At 40.6% G+C, this 5,849-nt stretch overlaps 1 pseudogene; it reads right to left on the bottom strand.

Moving 5' to 3' along the window:
- Positions 1-2,626: 2,626 nt before the first annotated feature.
- Positions 2,627-3,942, bottom strand: LOC141560705 (fructose-bisphosphate aldolase A pseudogene; annotated as a pseudogene).
- Between the last annotated feature and the right edge of the window lie 1,907 nt (positions 3,943-5,849).

A 5,849-nucleotide genomic window follows, 5' to 3' on the forward strand; every position in this document is an offset into this window, starting at 1 on the left:
AAGGGATATTTGCAGCAGAGTGCTTACAATTAGCACATACTCAGTATGATTGATGAGATAATGGTTCTCTAGTTTGCACATACTTAGTGTGCTATAATGATGTAATCATACTGATGTATTTAAGGGCTGAGAGAACTGGAAATGAGGTCCATTCTTGACCATCCTGATGGCTCTCCTGCCTCCTGCACTCATTCCCCTAAAGACCAAGAACTCAGGCTGGTCCTGAAATCCTCTAGAGAGCTTGTCTGGACACTACATTTGGTCACTTGAACAGGGACCTTTAGAATGACACTACAATTTTATATCATGTAACTTTGCTAAAACTGTGAATTTTTAGGTTTTTGGATTATTTTCAAAGATTCTTTGAGTATATCAACATATCAACTGCAAAGAGTGATAGTTTTGTTCCCTCATTAGCTATTCTAATTCTTTTCATTTCTTTTTCTTTTTTTTTTTATTGTTAAAGCCAACATTTCTAGTACAACACTGTATAATACTGGTGATAATGGGCATCCTTGTTTCCCCCAATTTTATTGGGAATGCATCCAGATTCTCTTCATTATAATAATGTTTGCTGGGGGGCAGAGCCAAGATGGCAGAGAAGATACACGCAACTCTGTTAGCGTCCTTATTCCCTCACAACTAATTAGATAAATTCAGCCTCAAAAATAGCGCTGGACTGATAGAAACCACAAGGACTGGAAGCACTATTTACCAGCTGAAGAGAATCTGGAGTTTCAAAAGGAAAGGTCAGTCCCCAGGGGAGGAAAAAAAAAAAAAAAAGGCCAGCACAGACGGTTGGGTGATGGCACACTGCTCCGAATCATGCTGAGGAGGGCTCTGGAATCAGAGAAGCCACTGAGATAGAAGAATCTGACATAGGCTGTTAGCTCTTCTCTGCTTATAAAACAGCAGTTCAGAAGAGAAATCAAGCCATTTTAAAATTTTAAAACCAGATTAGATCTTCCCCAATCTTGGAGGTGACTCAGCAGTTCTCAGCACTGTGGGTGTGGCCTACTTAGGCTGTCCAGACTTTCACCTGGGAGTAGTTAAGAGATTGAGAAGTGGGTGGACACGGCCCAAGGAAACACACAGTGCCTTGCTTGACTGGGGGCTGTGGAAATCAGCCCTGGGAAGTCACAGAGAAGCAGAAACTTTGGACTAGGGACCGTGGTTTCAGGGCAGACACTTCCAGTTTGAGCGCAGGGGCTTTTCACATCACCTGCTGCTGACATCCACGCCCCCACCGGTATACATAGGCTGGGGTTTGTGTCACCTTTACTGTACAGTCTCAAACCTCAGAGAAGCCGCTAGGACACATAGTGCTGCCCTCAAAGCACAGGAATGCTGATCACCTGTGAGGCACTTCCAGGGAGGGGGTGGGGAACTCTCTCCCAGAGCTCTCTCTTAGCTTAGACACAGGAGCCGCTGCATCCATCCATTCTGGGAGGAAGCTGGTAAAGAAATAAATAAATAAATTCCTACCCCGGGGACAGACCCCAAAAGATTTTTTAATCATGAGTAAGAAGCCAAAAAGAACCATTGACTCATTCTACACAAAGAAAGAGCGGGTATCCAACCCCGAGGAAGTTAACAGCAGAGAGTCAGCAGATAACAACCTAAAGGGGAACGATTCCTGCCCACCATCACATAACACTCTCCTAGTAGAAACTATTAAAAAGTTAAGAGAGTTTGAAGAAAAATGGGGAAAGGAAAGGGAAGCTATGATAGAGAATAACAACGTTCTGAAATTGGAGTTGGAAAAAATAAGGAATTCACAGGAAATGCAGGGAAATAAAATTTGTGAATTAGAAAAGGATTTCTGAATTGGAAAAGATAAAAAAGTCTCGAGAAAATAGAATTTCTGAATTGGAAAAAGAAAATAATTCTAAAAAAAATTAGGGAAATGGAAAAAAAATCAATAGAGCAAAATAATTCATTTAAAAATGAAATTGGGCATTTACAAAAGGAACTAAAAACTGTGAAAGAACAAAATAACTCCTTAAAATTCAGGATGGAAGAAATAGAAATGAATGATTCACTGACAACCCAAGAATCAGTCAAACAAAACAAAACAAACAAACAAAAAAATGAAAAACTGAAGAATAACGTCAAATACTTACGGGGAAAATCTATATACCTGGAAAATAGATCCAGGAGAGATAATCTGCGGATCATTGGACTTCCCGAAAACTACGACCAAAAAAAGAACCTAGATTCTATTTTACAGGAAATTATCAAAGAGAACTGTCCAGAGATAATAGAAACAGAAGGGAAAGTAGATGTTGAAGGAATTCATCGAACTCCTTCTGAAATAGACCCTAGAAAAAGAACACCATGGAATATTGTGGCTAAGCTGCAGAATTACCACACAAAGGAGAAAATCTTGCAAGCAGCTAGAAAAAAACAATTTAAATACCAAGATGCCACAATAAGGGTCACACAAGATCTGGCTGCCTCCACATTAAAAGATAGAAGGGCCTGGATCCTGATATTCTGAAAGCCAAAAGATCAAGGGTTGCAACCAAGAATGAGCTACCCAGCTAAGTTTAGCATCTTTTTCCATGGAAGAAGATGGTCATTCCATGAAATAGAGGAATTCTATATGTTTCTTTTTTTGTTTTTCTTTGTTAAATAGTTGTTTATAGGAAAAAGTGGGCTGAGGAGGGGGTCACTAGATTCACCAGAGAGCAACAACACCACACAAGTTAGGAGTGATGGGAGAGGTCAGCACAAAGCTCTGGGATCTCAGCCTCTTCCTGGACTGTGAGGGATGGCCTGGAGTGTTAGGGCATACCCAGATGGAAGGCCTTGACTTAGTAGGCATGGTTAGAGACAAAGAGCGATTCGCTAGCTGCAGCTCCTGACTTTCCACTTGGAGTATACTTGCCTTGAGCAGCTTGGCTGTTAGCCGTGGCCCGCTTAATATATTCTTCTTGGGCAGCCTTGACATTTTCCTTCTTTCCGCCCCAGGTTTTAAGGGCAGATGCCTGCAGGGCTCGGCCATAAGAAAAGGTCAGGGCCCATGGCTTATGCAAGGGGCAGGTGTTGATGGCATTGAGGTTGATGGAGGCATCCTCCTCACTCTGACCCCCAGACAGGAAGGTGATACCAGTGACTGCAGGAGGCACAGTCTGGTGAAGGGAAGTTACAGTTGCCATTGCAATCTCCTCATGTGAATACTTCTGAGTACAGGCATGGCTAGCAGTGACCATGTTAGGCTTCATCAAGGTCCCTTCCAGATAGACATGGTGGTCACTCAGAGCCTTGTAGACAGCAGCCAGAACCTTCTCGGTGACATACTGACAACACTTCAGATCATGGTCTCCATCAGGGAGGATCTCTGGCTCCACAATGGGGACAATACCATTTTGTTGGCAAATGCTGGCATATTGGGCCAACACATTGGCATTCTCCATGATGGCAAGTGGGGAAGGTGTATTATGCCCTATCTTCAGAACACAACGCCACTTGGCAAAGTCAGCCCCATCCTTCTTATACTGGGCACAGCGCTCATTCAGCCCATCCAGACCTTGAGTGGTAGTCTCGCCATTGGTCCCTGCCAGGGGCACTACACCTTTGTCCACCTTGATGCCCACAATGCCACCCTTTGCCTTTATGACTTTGGGGAAGGGACGTCCATCATCAGCTTTCTGGTAGAGTGTCTCATGGAAAAGGATAACACCTCCAATACAGGTGTTCACTCGATCATCTGCTGTCAGAAGTAACTGCCTATAAAGGCATCGATTTTCTTCTGTGTTCTCAGTTCCAATGGACTTAAGTCTCTTTGCAATGCTACCAGTGGACTCATCTGCTGCCAAGATTCCCTTGCCTGGAGCAACAATTCGGTGAGCTATGTCAAACAGTTCTTTCTTTTGCTCTGGTGTCAATGCTGGGAATTGGGAAGACATGTTTTCCTTGGCTGTGTTGGTAGTTTCTGGCAGGAAGTAGACTGCTTATGGTCGGAGCCAAACTTCTGCGCTCTCCGAATCTGAACGTCGCCTATTGAACTGGGGGGGGGGGGGGGGCTTCTATATGCTTCTAAGAAAAAAAACAGACTTAAACAAAAAATTTAATCTACATCCACAAGACTGAAGAGAAACAGAAAAAGGTACGCAGAACCCTTGAGAACTGTAACTCTGTTGTGGGTATATAAAAAGTAGCATGGATAATTTGATTCTACTGATATAAAAGAAAAAAAAGGGGAGGTGTAGTAAAGGGAAGGGGGTAGTTTCAGAAAAAGGGGAAGGAGTGATAAAAAGAGGGAAACTACATCCCAGGAAGAGACACAGAAAATACACCATATCTGAGGGAAATTAGTGAGGGGGAGAATCATTGTGTGAATCTTACTCTCATCAGAAGAGGCTCAAAGAGTAAATAATTGACATATTTGTTTTTCATAGAATTCTCTCTCACCTCATTAAAAGGGGGGAGAGGAAAAGGGAAAAGGAAAAGTGAATAAAGGAAGGGACTTGGAGGGAGAGGGGAGGGACACTAAAAAAAGGGAGGGCTGTGTTTCACAAGTGGAGTCTATAAATTAAATATTGGGGAAGGGGTTCAGGGGGGTCAAGGCAAAAAGCATATTCTGGGGATAATATGATGGCAGGGAATACAGAATTAGTAATTTTAACTGTAAATGTGAATGGGATGAACGCTCCCATCAAATAGAGACAGATAACAGACTGGATCAAAAGTCAGAACCCTACAATATGTTGTTTACAGGAAACACACTTAAAGCAGGGAGATACATACAGAGTAAAGGTAAAAGGTTGGAGCAGAACCTATTATGCTTCAGGTAAAGCCAAAAAGCAGGGGTAGCTATCCTTATCTCAGATCAAGCAAAAGTAGAAGTTGATCTAGTTAAAGAAGATAAGGAAGGAAACTATATCCTGCTGAAAGGTAGCATAAATAATGAAGCCATATCAATACTAAACATATATGCACCAAGTGGTATAGCATCTAACTTTCTAAAGGAAAAGTTAAGAGAGTTGCAAGAAGAAATAGACAGTAAAATTATAATAGTGGGAGATTTCAACCTTGCACTCTCAGATTTAGACAAATCAAACCACAAAACAAATAAGAAAGAAATTAAAAAAGTAAATAGAACATTAGAAAAACTAGGTATGAAAGACCTTTGGAGAAAACGGAATGGCAATAGAAAGGAATATACTTTCTTTTCAGCAGTTCATGGATCCTATACAAAAATTGACCATATATTAGGACATAAAGATCTCAAAATTAAATGTAGGAAGGCAGAAATAATAAATGCCTTCTTCTCAGATCACAATGCAATAAAAGCTACATTCAGTAAGAAGTTAGGGGTACTCCCAACTAAAAATTAAACTTAAAATACAAAATTAAAAGGAGAAATCAATAATATTGAAAGTTAAAAAAAAAACTATTGAATTAATAAATAAAACCAAGAGTTGGTTTTATGAAAAAGCCAATAAAATAGATAAACCTTTCGTAAATTTGATCAGAAAAAAGAAAGAGGAAAATAAAATTGTTAGTCTTACAAATGAAAAGGGGGATCTTTCCACCAATGAAGAGGAAATTAGAGAAATAATAAGGAGTTACTTTGCCCAACTTTATGCCAATAAATTTGACAACTTAAGTGAAATGGATGACTTCCTCCAAAAATATAGGCTCCCTAGATTAACAGAGGAGGAGATAAATTGCTTAAATAGTCCCATTTCAGAAAAAAAGAAATAGAACAAGCTATTAATCAACTCCCCAGGAAAAAATCCCCAGGACCAGATGGATTCACATGTGAATTCTACCAAACATTTAAAGAACAATTAGCCCCAGTGCTATATAAACTATTTGAAAAAATAGGGGATGAAGGAGTC

This window comes from Sminthopsis crassicaudata, chromosome 3 (genome assembly GCF_048593235.1).
Source record: "Sminthopsis crassicaudata isolate SCR6 chromosome 3, ASM4859323v1, whole genome shotgun sequence".
Taxonomy (NCBI): domain Eukaryota; kingdom Metazoa; phylum Chordata; class Mammalia; order Dasyuromorphia; family Dasyuridae; genus Sminthopsis; species Sminthopsis crassicaudata.